Genomic DNA, 20,882 nt, shown 5'->3' with positions numbered 1-20,882 from the left:
ACCATCTGATCAGGTAAAATCATTGTGAGGAGTGAAGCAGGTGACCGAAAGCAGAAAAAAATTGAGACGAATACGGATGAAGTTCTTGTTCACCGGTACGCAGATTGTGGGAAAGGAATACGCGTGGGCCTATAGAAACGTCATTTTGTCTAGACTGCGGTCGGCGACCTGCTTCGTTTCTAACCATGATTTTTCTTGAGCGGACGATATGTTGAGTCGAAATATAGACTAGGTACACAGTAATTGAAACAAATTTGATTCTTTCGCGTCTTCACATTTATTCCTATGTTCTTACGTTGCGTTAATTTTGCACAAACTACTAACAGAGCAGATATCATTTCCGACAGGGTGTGTCATGCTTCCATTCGAAAGGAACGTTTCATCCAGGACGAGTCAAAAAGCGGAGGGGCGGGTCGAAAGCGTGTCGATATTTAAAAAACTCGCAACCACGGTTCGAACTTCAGATAGCTTCACAGTGTAGCATAACTTGTGCTAGCGGTGTTGTGCTGTAGGACTTGGTATGATGGTGAATAAACGTTACTTGTGTTAGCAAGCGAAAGCTTCTGCCGAGGCAGACGGCCTCCTCATTCCAAGGGGCCGTGCGTCCTGGGCAGCCTCAGAGCCCTGTCTGTCGCAGCCATTCTCTCTGCTTGTTGAGGGGCCTCGTGCGTTCAAGCCACCTTTGGTGGCTCTTGATTCTGAGGCCCCTTGACCCGTACTACCACGGGAATCACTAAACTGTGAATTTCAGCACATCTCCGGGACAGCCGTTTCTTCAGCAACCTACTTACCGTTGTTATCATCACGGTCTAAACAACAATCACAATAACCGCGACGGCGACGCTCTCGTTTACCTTTTTTCACGCGCACACCCCAGCGAGTCACGAGTTGAGGCGACAACAACGACAAACGGACTGACGAAGCCGAAGGCAAGGTGGTCCACGCCGCTGCTGCAGTCTCGAGGTTATTAACACGGACGAGCTGCGACTGTCGCCAAGTTATTTTCCTCGGGTTCGGCGGCTGGCGTCGCGACGGGTTCACAATGACGGCTGACCTTCACCTTGCGAGCCAGTACGTGTCGGTGCTCCCTCGAAAGACACGCGAGACGTTCAAGTATAAGCGAGCGGCGATACGGCAAACGCGAAAGCGACGCATTCTCCCTCGCACCTCGACGACGACGCTTTGAGACGGCGAAATAGCGAGACCGAGATAGCTCTTCCATCCCAAGGGCACTGCGAGGTCCTAAACCGGAGCGGGCAGCATCTTTATTCTGTATATGCGTCGCATCTTTTTTTTCTTTTTCCGCCTCCAAACTGTCTCTTATTCCTGCACAACCTTGCTGGCGTCTCCGTAGCTGCAGATTCTGTTTCTTACTTCTGTCGCCGGGCCTTCTTCCAGGAAATACTCGGCAGAGCTCGGACGGTGCCCGGCCGTGATATGCGTGCGCGTTTATGACAACAGCCAGGCGTATTAAGACAGCGGATCGTAAAGGCGAGCGCTATCACGCGGCAATGTCCGCGCCCAATATTGAGTTTATGCCGCACCGGTCACCGCGCGCAGTGTACCTTTGAGCGACCTTTCTTTTTTGTGTGTGTGTTTAAGTAATATTTCGTGCTCGAGTGTCTCCGATAATATCCGGGTCATCGACTCTACAGGAGGTGTCATCACTCGCAGGTGCAGTCGGCCGCAAAAGTTTACGGAACGCGGCCTTGGCTATAACGCTCGATTCGAGCGAAGCCAGGGCACACAAACCCCGAACTCGAAGCTTCTATGATTGATAGCTCTCCTGGCGTCCTAAACAGCGATATATTAAATCAGAAGCGCAGAAAGAAATTAGAAAGAGAAAGAGAGAAATTAGAAAGAGAGCAGAAATTCAGATTTCTCGCGCGACCCGTGTTCCACGCGTAATCTTTTGCGGCCGACTCTACATCTCTATCTGCATCTCTGTTGCATAGCTTTCACCGTCGTTGGTATTCACATGTGAAGGTGAGAAAAAGGAGCCGTTTTCTGTGTGTCTCCTACAGACAAGCCGGCAATGCGCCACTGAAAATACGTGATTGCAGTCGGATACGCTTTGTATCGCTGAGTGCAGTATAGCAATGGCATTCGGCAACTCGTTCGACACAGATCACGACAGGACGAAACGAGTGTCGTCTGTTCTCGACACTCTGCGCGCCGTGGTTGTCGCGTGACCAAATAGCAGTTTTGTTGGTTGTAAGAACCGTAAACGGCCACGGCATCTAGTGGATTCATCTCTATTAACAAAACAAAGATGGGCCTTCAGGCGTCAATATTACTTGCGTATGTTGTCTTTTCTTCTTCCTCTTTATTTCTTTCGAACCGGAGAGCAGAGGCTTTACATCCATGTGCAGAATGGGCAAGACTGGCAAGAAGGGAAAATCATACAATGATGAGGCGCGACATTTCCCCTCGTGTAAGGATGTTGGCAACGATCTGCGAGGAACAAAAATTCATTTTGACAAGTCTTTCTGTGCGCGTCTCTCTCTCTCTCTCTCTCTCTCTCTCTCTCTCTCTATCTATCTATCTATCTATCTATCTATCTATCTATCTATCTATCTATCTATCCATCTATCCATCTATCCATCTATCCATCTATCTATCTATCTATCTATCTATCTATCTATCTATCTATCTATCTATCTATCTATCTATCTCTGTTATTTTTAATGCGAAGGTTTCTCTGCCTCTTCGCGCCATTTGCGCGTGCTGGTTGCGGCTGTTTTGCCGATCGTACAACAATTTGGACCACTGCGCATACTCCGCGTAGCCACTGGATACGTTCGAACTGGTCATGTGCTATTGGGCTTGTGTCCGAACAGACAACTTCGACTGCTGAGTGTGTGCAAGTGACAACGTACCATAGGACAGGCCAACAATATTGGCCAAACACAAAGAATAGGTGTGTGCCACTGGATACGTGCCCGAGGGTATGTGCGCGAATTGACAAGCAGAACAAGAGGCAAGAAGCGAAGAAGTCGGCAACAGAAGCAGCCGACCATCGAGAGAGAAAAAAAAAAGCTGAGTGAGAACAAAATGGGACCAGAGCGTGCGTGGAGTAATGATATAGAGCGTTGAGCTACACAGCGAAGAAATGAAGTGAGAATTAGTACTTTAGTAAAGATCAAAGAATACTTCGCTTATGTCAAATTCCCACATACGCTTGGGTCCGCCAAGTTTATTTATACGTAAATTCGTATTTACTTGCTTAATTAATAATTCTTCATGATTTAATGAATTTTTATTATTCATTGGATTAATCAATCACTTAATAATCATTAGGGTATTCGTTGAATTAATGTTATTTGTCGTCAGTCAGCTATTCGTCCAAAGCTGGAGATGGCCATAACTGATGTAACAGAATTACAGAGTTACATTACAAACCGAGTTACATTACAAACCGATAAGATGAGGACGAAAGAAAGCACGAACCAGCAAGGCCTTTCAGATACTGTTTAAACTCACTTTTCACACCTTTATAACCGCGCTACAGTCGGCCATCCAGTCTTCTAATAGGCCCACAGCTTTTTCCTGAACGTTGGGTGGCCCCTTCTCCCTTCCCCCAGCGTAGGGTAGCCAACCAGACTCTTGACTGGTTAACATCCCTACCTTCCTTATATCCCTCTCGCTCTCCGTCTCTCTTTCTTGGGTGGACTACAAGAGCCGCTTTAAGTCTACACCAACCGCGCATCTGCCCTGTGCATAGAACAGCGCGTGTTGTTTATGCAAATTGTTCATTAACCCATGTAACCAATGTTCTCTTGCACACATGATTGTGGAACGCTTTCTGGTGAGCCTAATTATCCCATTCTTTCTTTTTCTCTTCTTCAAGAACACACGCATACTATTGCGAAAGAGCACGTTTTGCTCTTTTGGCAAAGTGCCGTTAATCGCCTAATAGAACACGCACGGGATTCACATCTAAAAACAGACATGTAGCGGCAGCTGCATTACAAAGCAGGGCTTCCTCAAGGTAGGCACTATCGGGGACGATCCAGTTAGCCGCACGTGATTCGTCTATGACAATGTTGATGTCAGGCTCCTGTTGATTCCAGCATTTCAATAGCTTGTGGTAGCGGACTGAAGCTGCTGCCAGGTTTTGTTGTCACCCATAGTCCTCTCTCTCTCTCTCTCACACACACACACAATGTCGTCTCGTGTCGTCTGTAATATATATATATATATATATATATATATATATATATATATATATATATATATATATATATATATATATATAACAGACGACACGAGTACAATATTCAAAGGAACGGAAGGAATGGGACAAATCCAGAGACCCTGTCCCGCATGCAGCCACGCGTTTACGTCCGAGCTCGTTTGCGCACGCATATAAAAGTGGACGGCTCTGGCGGCCGGTGGAAACAAAAGGCCCATCTATTCTCAGGGGCCTCGAGACAAGCGTGAATACGCTTTTGCGAGCAGGGCACGCGCGGGAACGGCGGTAGCGACAGAAGTGCTAGCAACACAACCGCGTAGCAGCAGGAGCATCACCAGCCAACGACCCGCACCACCGGGTCCCCGTCTTCCGGCCCGAGGGTCCTCCTTTGAAACGGCCGGCCTCCTAAACATAGCCGCACAAAGCACGGCCCGGGACCACCGCACAGCCGCTACTATTGCCGGACCACTTCCTGACAGTGTCACCGACACCGACAGTGCAGCCCGGCGACATCGTTCGTCTCTTTCTTTTTTTCTTTTTTTCGTACACACCCTCTCAGCGAGATCCGGGCCACTTCACAAGGTACGTACACGGCGGAAAGTGGAGCAGTCACTGCGCACGTCAGCGCTTTCAGCCACTTACTCAGAGCCGTGTCGCCGCGCTACAAATGCGTCCGTCTAAATGGTGTCCCAAACATTGAGCTTCTCACCACGTAGTTGGGAAAAAAAAGAAGAAAGCAGCGCTACGCTACACCAGCGCGGTAAGTGAACCAGAATACTGCCCCCCCCCCCCCCCCGCGCCCCCGGCCCACGTCCAACACTTCTAATTACAGCTAAATGTGAAGCGAATGCGAGCGTTGTTGCGAGGCCAGAAACTAATTCGTCCGACGATGTCAGCAACGTTGTTATAATAAGCACTATAAGCATCCAACGCTGGGAAGCAAAGATAGAAGACAAATGTACATGTATGGCTGAAGAGGAGCTGAAGGAAAACCGAGTTATGCTTACTGCATTCATGTAGGACTTGGAAGGAGAGTCAATAAAAATCCGCGACATTTTTTTTTTTTTTCGTGAGTACATTTCCGTTGCTTGCGTGCATAGCGTGTATATAGTGAGTCACGAAAAAGAACAACGCGCCTAAGTACCATACCCGTATGCGCGAGGTGTAAACGACCTCGACGACGACAAACATTACGTTGGTTGTAAAGGGTTGAAGAAAATAGTTCTTGCAAACAGCCACACTCCTGGGTATTCAAGCATCTTAAGGAAACGAGCGACAGAATAAACAAATAGCGCAGTGACGGTGGTGGTGGAAGACAGTAATCAGTGTGTCAGAGATAAGCGCGGATTCGATCTGACCGAGAGCACTGTTGTTTATAGTCGCATTACCTCTCTACTGGAGAGCACTGCATTCAAATAAAGAGAGAGAGAGAGACAGAGAGAGAGGAATAAGCAGCCACCATGTCTTAATTGCACGATGTGATGCGGCGCAGTATAGGCTTTCTTTAGAAATACAAGGGGCGGATTTATGTCAACATGTCATCGTAACGTTCCAACCAACACAAGGACAGAGGGACACGTCTGTAGGAGAAACGTTTCTGTCGAATCGTCTTGCGCGCTCCAAGTTTTATACCGTAATAAACGCATTGTCTCTAATTTGTTATAATTGACAACAGCCTTAAAACATCCGGCTATCCTCCAAGGTGTCACTCCTCACAGCGATATTTGCATCTATCTATCTATCCGTCCGTCCGCCTGTCTCTCTGTCTGTCTTAATGACAGTAACAAGTTACTTTTGCAGATCACTTACTCTGTCGCGTTACTCGTCTATGCGAGTGTTTCTGCGATGACAGATACGAACGATTTGGTGCTTATACGTTATGTCCATGCATATTACGTTCCTAATAAGCCGACTAAGTGGTGCAGGCAAAGTCTGAATAAAGTAAATGTTAAACGAAGGAGAGCAGTTCTTTAAAAAAAAAAAAATGTCCCCGCAACCGCGTTCTAAATGGGCGACCGCCCAGCCTAGCTCGTGCAGAGTAAGATGCGCCCAAGTCGTAACGTTCCGTTGTCAGCGGGCACACAATCCGCGTGGTCGCTGTCCGCCGAAGCGTGCAGTGGATGTCCAACCGACACACGCACTTCCTCTATCGCTTCCGGCACCACATTGTTGTGTGAAGCCGTTCATTGGGCAAGCGTGGCAGTATACCGCACGTCGATGAAAGTACGTAAACACACGCATACGTCGCAAGGAGGACGTCTGAGCCAAGCTACAGAGTAGGTTACGAAAAAGGAATAAAAGAGCAAAGACAACCATATTTCCCAGCGAATGCGTTACGGCGTTGTAGAACAGCGTAGCCACCCGTTCTACAGCGCCAACCTATACTAGACTTATTCAGGTCGAGAAGCAAGACGAGCGAGCATCATTTCGCTGTATATGACGTGACGGCTGCTGTACAGTACGTCTGGAGGAACAGGGAGCGTCACATTAATGCAGTTATGCCGAAGTGAATAGTCGGGTTCTAAAAGACGAATAATTGATGCTGTCCTCGTTGAACATCTTTTGAAGAGAAAAAAAAGGACAGGGAAAGAAAAAGAAACACACCAATGAAATAGCGGGGATGATCTGATAATGTGAAAGCACACTAATGTGGACGTCAACCTGACATATAAGTCGACAGGCTCATCATAAAACGACCTAAAAGAAACGCGACGTTGGAGTCAGAAAGACTGGTATTTCTCCGTCCTCATAACTCTGCGCATTTGCATGACACAATATACAGCAGCTCGTGCAGTTTCCAATCCGACGCACGTACAGTGCTTCATCCAAGTTGCTATTCCGCCGTGGTCACTATATTACACGAACAACAAAAAGTTGTTTCCTATTGAGCGAGACGTATGCCTTTTTCTGCGATACCTGTACGTATGCACATTTTACGCAGCATTATGTTCTGCCTCTGCCAACAATATAACAGCTAAAATACAATCCTCCTTCAATCGTATGTAACCTTATCGACGTTCTGTCTAGACGTTCTTGCTTATTGATACTGAACGTGCTTCCGCTCGGCTAACCTTAGACTTGTGTACAACCACTGCGAGAATTCCTGGACTATCTATAAGTTATTTTGTGTGCAGTGGAAAAACAGCGTCACGCTGCACATAATACAAGATGATATGCCACGGAACATGAGCCTCCACATCTGTTTCGGGTAACAGACCCTTACAGACGCCGGTAATTCGGCCGCTACCGGTGTGTCATCTGTTTCTGCCAAGAGAACTGGAACCGTAGACACTGGAGAAATATTCAATTGTAATCTTTTAACAGTGTCGCGTTTCGCGCTAGCCACGCAGGTTGGTAAACGCGTAGCCCTAGTAGTAATACGCCTACGCGGCGCGGTACTTTGACTCCGTTTACAAGTCGCTATAGTAGACGTCAAAACAAACGATATCTAATGTCTAAAACATGACATTCATCGCCATGGCGTTACTGCAGCATCCCGTCCTGAAGTATAACTCAGATCTACCACCGTCGCTGAACTAAAAAGCAACTGAGCTTGCTCCTGCTGTACGAGAAACGCAGTGGCCACGTACAAATCTACACGGACGGATCGACTACATCCACCTGTTCTGGTGGTGCTGTGTTTATGCCGACAAGATGGGTAACACTGCGATTCAAGACGTATCATGTCGTCATGACAACTACGGCTGCAGAACTCACGGCTCTGCGCAGTGCACTTCAATTTATTGACGAAAATGATCCGAGTATATGAGGCATGTTTTCAGACCCGAGACCGGCTTTCCGCTGTATACAATCAGTTCTCCGAAGCGTAGCTCAGACACAGTTCACACAGGAAATTGTCAAACTCCACCACAATGTCAAAAAAAAATGAAGAAGAAGAAGGCCACGAAATTATTTTACATTGGCTACCTGGCTATGCGAAGTCAGCGGAAGTGATCACGCAGACAAAGCTGCCCCGTAGTCGCATCAAGAAGAACACAGCGTTCCCATTCCTCTTTCCAGCACAGACGCCGCAAGGCAGCTCCGTCACCTGCCACGTAAGCTCCGTTTGACAGAGTGAAACACCCCAAATATCAGGCTCACCAGGTTACACGAACTGCACCCTTCTCTCCAACTTTGACTTCCACATGGGCTTCACCGAAGTGAGACATCGCTTCTATACCGGCTGTGGTTGGGAGTGAGTTTCACGAAGGCGTACACTACTTTGATTGGAATGACTGGCAGTGCTGCGTGCGACGTCTGCGACGTGGAAGAGAACATCGAACATTTATTGTGCCACTGTCATCGATTTCAGTCGGAAAGACAAATTTATGTATCGCTTTGCGACGACTGGACGATCGGCAGTTGTCCGTGCAGGCACTACTTGAAGACCGTCGCCATCGCTCGTCGGCCCACAAGGCTGTGAAGGGACTTTTGTCTTTCTTTAGGGCCACTGGCCTGTCTGAACGCCTTTGATTTGGTGAGGCCCTCCGCGCACGCGCGCGAACTCACCACGTATTTCGGCCCTTTGCCCTCCTCTCTCTACACCATCCATATATTCCCTTTTTCCGTCATCCAGTGCAGGGTAGCCAAGCAGACGCATTTCTGGTTAACCTCCCTGCCTTCTCTCTTTATTTCCTACTCTATTATATCAGCTCACAGGAACCTTTTAGGCGGGTTTCTCTTGAGACAGGCGAGTCTATTTTTCTGCGTCAGTAGAACGTTATTTAAATTCCGAACAAAAGAGCACGTGCCAAGAAGCGTGACCGCATTTATTTGAACTCTGTATTTGAAAACCAGCAGTACTATGCGGGCATGCGTACGTTACTAGCAGTCCGAATGCGCATGTCTATTTCCTGAAAGGTGAAAACAGCGTTCACCGGCCGACTGATCTGATCCACCCTAACATGACATGGTCCGACCGACTGGCCGGCCGGACAACCAATCTGGGGCCCGATTCACAAAACCTTTTGTTCGTAAGTGCTCTTTCCCACCGGCTAGCTCCCTTCGCTAATAACATGTGCACCGTCAGAATTGGCTGGAATTTTCTCTTACGAACAATTCTAGCGTAAGAGTGTTTTGTGAATATCGGCCCTGATCTTTGCGATGTGAGAGTACACAATCAGACGTACCAGACTTGAACTGACCTGAGCATACCCGGCAGAACACAACACGACACGACCCGATCCTACACAGCAGGAGACAACACGACAAGACACTATCAACTAACCAACCGACCAACCGAATCGAATCGACGCGAATTATATGGTTTGATTTGATAAACCTGCTTATGTGGGCATTTCCTAAACAAACGATTGCCAAATGAGAGAGAAAGGACATGAAATACAGAAAAGAAAGAAACGAGAAGAACTTTAGCGCCCCACGCTGTAGGAACATCTATAACAAGAACAATGCAAAACAACAAATGCAACTGATGGCATCATTGCAATACAAGCGAGGGCTGAGCTATACACCTATACATGCACTGCCCCCCCCCCCCCCATTTTGCATCTTTCCAAAATAACAGAGCGTAGAGTAAGTAATTCACTTTAGTCTGGCCAGTTCCAAAGGTCAGACTTAAGTCTGACTACAACACCAAAGATGTAGTCGGACTACAATAGCAAAGATAGAGAGATAAAAGGGGAGAAAAGACAGAGAGGTTAGCCAATGTAAGTACCGGCTGGCTACCCTGTGCTGTGACAAGGGGTACAGGGAATAAAAGGTGAGAGAAAAAAAAAAGAATTGAGATAAACTCACACAGCAACGCCATGCTACGCGCTACAACTTTCAAAGACGGTCGCACTATTCACAAGCCCTTAAGCTCTCAAGTGCCGAAACCCGTCGGACAAGTGCCCTAGAACTTGTCCCCGTTACAACGTGTCAAGAAAAGTGCTCGCGACCGCGCTCGTAAAACTGGACGATCGCCCCTTCACAGAATAAAGAGTGCTACAATACCAAAATTACACCTAAAAATGCAGAAATGCCGCTACAATTAAACAAAAGAAAGAAAAATTCGGAGGAAATGCATGTCAGAGCGATTCAGGACGTAACGGTAAGCGCCAGCACAGGCGACCGAGCGGCAGCCAGTCGGGAACAGTTGCACCGCAAAGGGAACACAAACAGAAATAAGCGAAGAACGACAGGAGTAGAGCGGGAAGACTTGCGGCCGATGCAGCCTTAAGCGAAGGCATTTATTTCGCGCCGTGCATATGCGAAATACATCTCGCGCACTTACTCGCGCCAGCTCGACTCCGTCCCAACGCGCGTCATAAATCAGCAACACGGCTGCGCAGAATTTTCTCGCATTAAGCAGCGAGAACGAAATTATTCATCTTTGTTTTTTTTTTGCTTTTTTTCCCCCGAGAGATTCTTGGTGAAATTCAGTAAGCGTCTCATAACAGTGCGGCGCTGCGCCTTTCATGACTCTTACGAAAAGAACAGAAAAAAAGAATATTAAATAAAAATATTACACGAAATGGGAAGCGCTCCGCGTTAAGGGCCCGACTATCTCTCGAAGGTCACGCACCTCCCAGGAGAAATTAGTTAAAGATCACTGTACGTATAGACCTAAATGTTTCATGAGTCCAAGGATCGCGATAGCGCAACAGATAAGAACAAAAGGGCAGGACGACGAGCTTATAATGTCGGGGGATGGGGATAGCGGGGAAAGGAAAAAAAAGGGAATACGTTTGGGGAAGAGAAACTCTCGAGAGGCACGGTCTTCTCATTATTGAATCAGGTCCCGCGAATAACAAGTCATCCGCGCAAGGGTGTCTGCTTTTCGTGTGGGAAGAAATGGTTGGCACACGTTTGGCAGCACACGGCGGAAGGCAACCTTTCAGCGTCGGTCGCCTCTGCCGTGCAGTGCCCGAGCTCATACGTTTTCTTTCTACATGTGCGAGCAGGAAATCCGGAGTGCGCCCCCGTTTCCCGTTTTTTTTTTTTCATAAATGTCGAGGGGATCTCGAGGAAAGGTCAGGGATGGCCGTGGGAGTATAGCTTCTCGGTGGTCAGCGCGTGCGCGTTTACTAATCTAGCAGCGAGCTCTGCACTTTACTTCCCGAAAGTTTCAGAGCTCGTTCGTGTACTCCATCCGTCACACTTAAACACAATGTTCTTCTTTTTTTTTTCTCACTTCTTTGCGAGGGGCAACTTGAGTTCCTGCGCAAATATAAGTGCGGCTTACCTTCGCCTTCGTCCCCCCAGAGTAGGTTAGCCAACCAGACGCATTTCTGGTGAACATCCCTGCCTTTCTCTTTATTTTCCTCCTCCTCCTCCTCCTCCTCCTCCTCCTCCTCCGCCTACCTTGTCGCTTTTCACCGAGAGTGCGTCTAGAAATTACGACGTTAGAAGCGTACCTTGCGTGCTCCGGCAAAAGCAGGTCGCCTACGATACGCGACACGTAGCGTTGGCCGGAACGGGCCATGATATCGCAATCATCGTGCGGCTATCGTTCATTGAAGTGTGAGCAAGCATGACAAAACGGGAATTTTAGGTCACTGCGGCGAGTCTTAAATTCGCCCCCCTCCCCCCCGCCTGCTTATTCCGTCCTCAATTGTTTCGTAAAATAATATGGAAAGTATGCAAGCCCTCAGTTCCATACAGATGTGTTCTTTGAACTTACCTTTTAAAATTAGTTTCCTAACATCTTGAACCACTTCAGCTTACTTCGTCGTTTCCTTTCCTTGTTATTTTTTTTTTTTTTTTGGCATCGCAGCAGATTATACGCCAAGGTGCTGCCTACAGCCCGTGCTGAATCAAGCAATGTGTAACTAGACCCAAAAACCCACAGAAATCCCGTTGTGTGCATTACAATTTGTTCTCGACGTTTAGTCACCATCGCAACCTATACGAGCCATCTTGTAATCTACAAACTCCTAATGCAATATTTCTTTATGTCCGCCAGCGAAGCAATCAATTAGTGTTTCATTAATTGATTGCTTGATTGACTGAGAGATTAATTTGGCGGGATAATATGCATCCGCTGATACTATGCATCCGCTATGCCACTATGCATCCGCTATGCCGCTGAACGTCGCCATAATTACTTGTTTCAGCAGAAAATGAAAGTATTTCACAAGTGAAACATAAGCTGAAGAGAAAAATACCCGAATACTAGAATTTGTTTCTGTAAGAGCGAAGTTGCACAATAGTGTCAGTAAGTGTGGCCCACTGTCCAAATGTAATGTCTATAGTGAGAACATCTCCTGGAAAAAGAGGGAACATGGGGGCGCAATGCAGAACGGCACGACGCTAACGGAAAGACTTGGACGTCCTTGCACAAGCTGTTGCGAAGCGCTCTTCAATGGAGCGCTGAAGAATTCACGTATTTTGCTAGGACATACGCTTCCTCCCAGAGCGTGTCGCTCTTTGGTTTCTGATAACCGTGTGTGGCGTACGCTATAAAACGGGGCGGCTGCCGCGCGCGCGGCTTCTATAAATTTTTGATCACTGCCTCTCCGCATTCGTGGCACACTGCAGTGAGGCGCACTTGCCGATGTCACGTACAGCCAGAGTGGGTGAGCCAACTTCCGGAAACATCGCAGCCGGAGGACGAAGGAGTTCCCCGACACCGAAAGCATCATCTCAGTGAGGAAAATCAAACACCCTGCATCGTGGTGCATCTTGTATGTTGGATTGCAGTAAGAGTCACTGCTTTCAGAACGACTGGCTGAAACGACGCGCGCACAGAAAAACATTAAACAGCTTGCTTTCGTCGTCAGATAGCCTCCGTATCTTGCGTGTTACTCACAGGCCAGTAAACTCGAGATTTGTTCGTTCGTTCGTTTGTTTGTTGGTTTATTTGTGTGTGTGTTTGTTTGTTTGTTTGTTTGTTTTCAGAACAGATCGTGACATCTCCGTCGTCTCTAGCTATTCGGCGTCACCATAGTCGAGGAGTGCGTGACGCAAGCGAAACGACCTGGCGGTTAAGCGGCGTTCGTCAGCTGAGCAAAAGCTGACGGGTGTGATTCCCAGCTCCGAAAGACGCATTTCAATGCAGGTGCAATGCCAAGATGAAAAAACAAAGCATAAAGAAAGCCCTTGGCACTCATACTTTTGTGCACGTGAAATGAACCAGGACGGCTTGCAGTATTCCGAAGTGCCTAGCTACGACGTCCCTGCCATCCAATAGGGAGTCGTACGAAGTTAAGCCTCATCAATCATGATTGAACGCTCCGGGAGCAGAGTGCGCGAGCGATGGACGCACCTGCCATTGCCGGCAGCAGAGCGCAGTAACCGCTTTCTCAAAGTCTCGCAGGACGGCGAAGTCACGCAAGTTTCCCCGTCTAAATGTGACGCGAGGAATTTAACGCGCGTGTTATATCTTCGATCCATCAATGTTTCCGAACACTGGGGAAAATACCGTGCAACGAAGGCGGCATGATGTGCACGCAAGTTAACGGCTCCGTGACCGTTTTCCTACGGCACGTGAATCTCCGGCCCCTGCACGGAACTTGTAAAGCGGAGTGAGAACACGTGCCACACGCCACACGCAGACTGCAGCTCATGCATTTCGAATGCGGTGGTAGTGGATCGCCCAGCTGCATTTACAGCGAGTCCTTTGTGCTCCGAGAGCCCGTTGGGCGGAGCGTGTTTTCCCAGCGCGCTCAATTTGCGCGAACGTCTTCGCAGCAAAGGGAACTCCGCTCCGGACGGGAATCAAATTTAAGTCTTGGCCGTGCGGGCAATAAACGGCACATTGAACGGTCACATGCGAGCCCCCGCCACGTGCTCGCAAACACGTGCATGCACATACACACACGCTAGCACCTAAATATACACGCAAGCACACACACACACACACACACACACACACACACACACACACACACACACACACACACACACACACACACACACACACACACACACACACACACACACACGCACACACACCACGTGCTCGCAAGCACATAAACATACACGCAAGCACACACACACACACACGCAAGCGCAAGCGCACACACACACACACACACACATGGGCGGCAAATACCGAAAGCGCATACCCCGTGTAATAGAGCAGAGCTGGCGGACATTTCGCGCATTTCTTACCAAGGCGTGTTGTTGCTTAGTGCTCTTGTAGGATCACAATGGCTGCGCTGACGACGCGAGCCGACGAAAAAATAAAAATGAAAGTGTGTGAGAGAGAGAGACGCTGACATACTTCGAAAGGTGTGCAAAGAAAAGGTGACGTCCTCCTCCACCACGCGCAAACGAACTCGTGCATTTCACGGCCTGTTGTGACGAAACATAGCCCTATGCGAATAACTCTACATCAGAACGCGATAACTACTTCGAATGCCTCGTTCGTCCAATCGTGTGTCAACCAATAACAAAAGAAAGCGCACATGCACGAAAAGAATCATTGCCGTAAGGAAGACTGAACGTCATTGCACAAGCATTACAAAACTGACTGCGCAACGATTGCAAAATTTGAAGGTCAGAACATAGTTACATTCAAGGCCTAAATTTCGTCTCTGCTCAGTCGGGAATATTGTCTGAATTTTCGAGCGCTGAGGATCTCCCAATGTGAAGCATGTCAGCTATTCTATTGCGTGGCCTAGACTTGGTTAGCAGATGAAGAAGAAAAACAAAAGAAAGAAAGAAAGAAAGAAAGAAAGAAAGAAAGAAAGAAAGAAAGAAAGAGAGAAAGAAAGAAAGAAAGAAAGAAAGAAAGCAAACGGCACTTGTCGTAGAATTGAATTGTAAGGTTTAATGTGCGAAAACCGCGATTTCATCATGAGGCACGTCGTAGGAGGGGACTACGGATTAATTTTCACCACATGGACTTCTTTAACGTGGTCACCCTAATGCATGAGCCAGGGGATTTTTGCATTTCGCTTCCATCCAAATGCAGCCGCCGCGGCCGTACCTATTACCGAGAAGCCCACGAGAGAAAAGCCCTTGGCAGATATTCCCCGTTCATTCATGTTTTTAGTCATGCCATTTTTTAAGTACAGTCAAAATTGAAGTCGTCAAATAGACCTTGTAGAGTGATTTATGGCCAGAGACCTGAAGTAGGTAACATGCAACAGAAAACATTAAATCTTCGAAGCCATTGCACTGAGAAATGTTTGAAAAATATGCACCAGCAGAAAGCTACGTGAATGCCCAATAAATATCTCCACTGTAAATTTATGAAATAGAGATAAGCTTGTGCTTAAGCTTACCCCACCGTTAAACGCAGGCAGTTGTCATGCGAGCTCGTTTTTCTTAAATTACTATTATTATTATTATTATTAGTAGTAGTAGTAGTAGTACCTTGAGGACAGTATCAACCATGATGACTGTTAATTGCTTATTCAAGCAGTAAATGTCGAAAATTAGGCAGGCTTTAGGAATTGTACTGTGCTAAACTCGAAAGACGAACAACATGAGGTATTGGCGTGCCCCACGGGAATAAAACCGATATATATATATATATATATATATATATATATATATATATATATTGTCACGGAAAGGAAGAAGCGTGCGTGTATTTACAGATGGCTTTTAATGGCTGGGCCAACAAGCGTAGAGCAGCGATAAAAAAACTACCCTCTTCCTCGTCGTATCTCAGGCCACCATCATAGTCCTCTTCTTCACACATTACCGACTGACACTATATATATATATATATATATATATATATATATATATATATATATATATATATATATATATATATATATATATATATATATATGTGTGTGTGTGTGTGTGTGTGTGTGTGTGTGTGTGTGTGTGTGTGTGTGTGTGTGTGTGTGTGTGTGTGTGTGTGTGTGTGTGTAGAGAGAGAGAGAGAGAGATTTCGGCGTAAGGGTGCCGGACAGACGCAAGCTGGTACCACGTGTTATCATCAGAAGATGTTTTTTTCTTGAGGTACGAAATCTTTCACAATGTCCTTGCCGATTTCGGCTGAAGTTACGATAGCACCACTTTTTCTACGTGCGAAAACTTGAAAACTCCGGCCTCTGCAATGGCGTCCCCGAAGAATCACTCACGAAAGCATCGCAGTACGCACTGCGACGTGTGCGCCTAACGAACAAGCCACGTCGGGCGGGTGGGCGTGATTCAAGTGCGAGCCCGCGCGATAACGGTGGCGGAACCGTCGCAGGCCGGAAACGTGTCTAAATTGGGAGCTCGAGCCCCGCGCACTGGCCAGACGGCGTTGCGGCTGTTTCAGCTTCCCGCAAGTCTTCGACGACACGAGCCGCGTGGACTTCGACAGGAATGAGACGGCATTCTAAGGGAAAAAAAACAGCGGACGCGCCACCATTTCACGGTTTGCTTGAACATTGAAAGCGGCAGCTCTGCCCCAATTCGCGGCAACCTTTGAACCAAAACCTCCTTGTTGGAACCACGATGTCAGACACCCTAATATAAGCGAGGTTCGAACGAATATACGGCTTGCGCAGCTGTGTTTATACATGCCCGCATCGTGAAAACGCATGACTCCAAAAGAACGACGGCATCACGGACGCGCAAGGTTTCCTACAAGATCACATGCCTCCGCCCGCTATAGGGCATGTGATCTGGCGCTGCTGTTAGGCCAGAAAGATTAAGGGTTTGGTGCTTGTAAGCGTCTCGACAATGCTGTAGTACACCAGAGTGTTGAATATCTGTTTGAATTCACTCGGCCCGGCCGGAATGACCTCCGCGTTATTGTAGGCACGTGGGACGGCAAGCGGAAATTTCCCAGGTAAGCATATCGGTATAAGCACGTGTGCACCTCATGGCCCTCGCACTACGCATGCATATCCATATTTAGCTGTCTAGGCGTAGAGTTTGGGCGTTTTTTCACTAAAAACCTTTACTCGACAAGCATAAAGTTAACGGAAAGATGTCGTCTTATTATTGTTCGCTCCTTCACACCACTCACCTTCAACACGTATGGTAATGTAAGAAGTCGGAGAATACGAAGTTACGCATGCTGTCAGCCTAAACTGAAACGCGCACAAGTCGAAAGCGACTATATAGTTTGCGCCGAAGCACCTCCATTTTAGACAGGGTTGGCAACAGCGACATGATCCAAGCTACAAAGTGTGCGCCATGGGAATACACAATTGTAGCGCCGCCAAAACTGTCATGGCGACAAGGAGGAAGCTCGCCTTGCCCGTGACGAGAAGGCGCGCGGCGCGTGACCGAACGCTCTCGGCATCAGCTGCTCCTCGGCCGTCGATCAATTCATGGCCGCATCCATGGCCAACAAACGTGGCGGCTCAGCGCGCCTTCGCCGCTACATCATTGGCGATCACGAACATCCGAACCAGCGCATCCACGAGAAAACGGGCTCAGCACCGCCAGTCTGCCAGCCTCGCCTATAAACCGGTGAACCAGAAGGAACAATGGCGCCCTCCAAAGCTAGACAGCACGACGCGTCTGCACCACTGGCCCTGCCGTCCGTATAGAAACCGGCCACGGAGACATTGTAGATGGCAGTACCACGTATAGCCACGCTTAACGGCGTCTCTGATGACGACTCTCTTCCTTTTCGCGTTTCACTCGCACATTGCTGGTAACACCACAGCAGTGTCTCGCCGCACACTAGAGACGAAGGGGCGTGCTGCTCTCAGCGAGGGCTGCGACATTCGTTCGACCGTCACGCACAATCGGTTTCACTCGATTACAGGCGACTCCGTGCAGCGCGCGAATCGCACACCGCATCGCATTTCGAAGGTGACCGTGTCACTGTGAGGAACAGGCGTGTTAGTGGGCCAGCAATGACGTCTTACAAGCGTACTGACCGGGAGAGAAATAGACATAGCCAGTCTCCAGATACAGATGCCCCAGTGACAAGAAGGGCTCCTCCCTAATCACCGACCTAGCATGCTAGCCAAGACAAGTAAAAAGGCATCGCGCGCAAAAGCTACACTGTAGTTCGCGTCCTCGAAACTAAACCGATTGGTTGGACGTACGACCGCTCTGCAGAAAAGAAAGGGGGAAAAAAAAAAGAAAACATTCGGTGAGTTTTCATTGTGCGAGCCACAGGACCGGACATGTTATCCGCAGGCCGCGTAATTTGCGGCAGAATAGTCGCGACAAAGGAGTAATAAGAAAATAAGAACGCGATCAAAATAAACCGTTATATTCCGTCGTCAGTACGCCAGTCACGCAGGCAATGCTTGAGTCACGCTCGAGAAAAGTTAGACAACTGCCAGACTAGCCTTGCAGCATAGAACGCCGCCAAGTACTGCGCAATTTTGTATTCCGTTCGCACATCGCTAAGTTCCTCAGAGAGGCATTTTCTTCAGGACACCAAATACATAAACATAAGGCTCCCATTTACTCCAGCGATGCTTCCTCTTAATATCGGCTGTTGACGCTCCATACTCCCGGTTGACGACTACTTCCGTCAACCACGCAATTCATAAAGCGTTTGTAAATATACCTAACAATGCAATCATGTCATGTATTCTGTGGCAGGTTTTAGGCACGAATCATTCTGAACTTCCGACACTATCAGTATTCCGACTACGTGCACTACCGCTCAGTGATCGGCTTTAACTTTGCAGATCAAATTGTCATGTAATTTAACTTATTAAATAGGAATAATATTATAAGTTACTAAATTAAATAGTTAACCAAAGATATTCTTACAATCTGTGCAATTAGCTGTTGCACACATTACATGCATAGCGAAAGACGTAACATCTATATAGTATCTAATAAAGTGTTAATAGGCACGAAGCATTTACATGGTTCGTGGAACGACGCCGGTTTCAGCGTCAATTTTTTTTAAGTCACCTAATTATCTCTGTCGCAAGTATAAATGTAACAAATTTCTGGCATCTAGAGCTTAATCAAAAACACACTGCAACACTACATGCAAATAATATCGACTTTCTTCAACGAGTTTTGCTGTCTCCAGGCTTGAACTATCGTATATACTTGAGGTGCGGGATTAAGATACTAGTTCCCGCGCTTTGTATTTCAAGAACACCGGGTCAGTTCAGAAATATTGTTGCAAACCAGCATTCTCGGCTGAAGGAAGAACAAAAAAAAAAAAGGAAGAACCTAGCCGCTACATGGTGGCGTGGTGAAAAACTTCTACCAGCGCTCTTTTCTTTAACACACATTACTTTTGGAGCACAGATTCAGTTAGATGTGTGTTATGGTGCATTTGACATGCCTTAAACATAATTATTTTTATTCAGGCTCGTGATTTTGAGCTACCTGTACACGTGGCGAAAGGAGCTTTCTCATAAACGGTGTCTTCCTAAATGTTCTTTTTTTTGTTGTTGTTTTTCCAATCGCGTGTTTTGTCGTCTCTGTGTACATTAAAGCATCATATCGACCCTGTTTGCCAGAGACTAGTATAGCTACTTCGTCATTATTGAGGCACAGGACAACGTTCTTGATGTGTCCATTCGACAGCAGGCTCGTTTGCTTGGTTAGCAAATATTCGACTGCTTCTGAAATACCTCTGTCGCTTTCTTTTAGACCGACAATGGCAGCTACATCACCGACAAGGGACAAATCTTCAAGGGCAAAATATAGACCGGCAGCACACAGCAAGTCCGCAATCAAAGAAGCATGTCAAAACACTGTTCTATAATGTATATCAAGAATAATAAAGTGGCGCTGCTGGCTGTGGAAAAAGAGTTCGTATTTCTTGTTATGCCACGGGCAATGTACAATACACGTGTCGCCTGAAGGGAATGTGCATGAAGTGAACGGTGACAGCGACAGAACGCGAATACCCTCGTGAAACCATGGTTTGCTAGCCATATATCACGCACGCATCGCGACGCGCCTCGGTCGTCGCATTTCGTAATTGAATTCTCCCAGTTCTCTTTGAGGTCTCCCGCCATGGAGACGCGAGCTCGCTCCAATGCCTTTCAGAACTGCGTTGCCCGGCAAACCACGGTCAGTGCGCAAGTGGCGCCATCTCTCGTCGAGAAAGAGAAACCGCGCCCGCGGGCGGTGCTCTCTCGTACGCGTACCTTGCGGCACACGAAGGTTCCGTCACTGGTAGTTTGCTTCCGCGCGTTTTACAGCGAAGCTTATTATGCGGACCCTGTGCTGTCGTCAAACTTCGCTAAAGAGAATCCACGTGACCTAGCGGGAGAGGAAAAGAAGAGCTCAACAGGGGGAAAGGGATTGGAGTGACCCCTTTCACCCTATGAGAATGATATCTTATACGCTAATCTTATACGGTTGTCACACGGTGCATTTTCGGCGATCGAGCAAGATCGGCATAGAATTTATCTATGATTGATTCCACCCTGCAGCGAAAGAAACAAATGTTACGCTGGAGGTTTGAGGCCAACGAACAGTGCCCAGCGATTTAAATGCGATACTAGGAGGGCGTGGCAGCCCGGCACTTGTTGCGCCAGCAAGCAATTACCGCGAAGTGCCTCGCAAAGTGCCTCGAGCGACCAGTCGCGCGGCAATTTTGCGTGCATTTGCGGGCTACTTTCACGCTCGAAAAAACATTTTTCTGTAGCACGTACTGAGCAACAGAAACCTGCATCGAGAGACTTTCGTGTCGCTCTTCATTTTTCTCGCTGACACTTTTCATGTAATTATAATACTTGAGAAGTTGATTAATTATTTGAGACTAATAATCTAATTACGCGGTATGAAAGAGAAATAGTTTGAGTATCTCCAAGCGACGGCAAACATTACCTTGGTTCTGTTTAGCTACGTGGCATTCGCATTTTTAAACTTTGGCTAAAATTATCTGTGACACCCGGTATAA

General features: G+C 47.4%; 1 protein-coding gene and 1 long non-coding RNA gene across 9 annotated transcripts in view; one reads left to right on the top strand and one right to left on the bottom strand.

Moving 5' to 3' along the window:
• Nucleotides 1-19,685, top strand: part of LOC142572683 (uncharacterized) — a 36,829-nt gene extending 17,144 nt beyond the window's left edge. Inside the window, exons 2-3 of the long non-coding RNA XR_012826124.1 lie at nt 12,674-12,834; nt 19,622-19,685. This is a non-coding gene — a long non-coding RNA (uncharacterized LOC142572683). The remainder of the gene's footprint in view (nt 1-12,673; nt 12,835-19,621) is intronic.
• Epac (Exchange protein directly activated by cAMP) overlaps nt 1-20,882 on the bottom strand; it is a 514,493-nt gene that overhangs the window by 162,166 nt on the left and 331,445 nt on the right. The gene's annotated exons all lie outside the window — the stretch shown is intronic.

The sequence above is a fragment of the Dermacentor variabilis genome, chromosome 2 (genome assembly GCF_050947875.1).
Source record: "Dermacentor variabilis isolate Ectoservices chromosome 2, ASM5094787v1, whole genome shotgun sequence".
NCBI classification, from domain to species: Eukaryota; Metazoa; Arthropoda; class Arachnida; order Ixodida; family Ixodidae; genus Dermacentor; species Dermacentor variabilis.
This window is presented reverse-complemented; position numbering and strand designations above follow the sequence as displayed.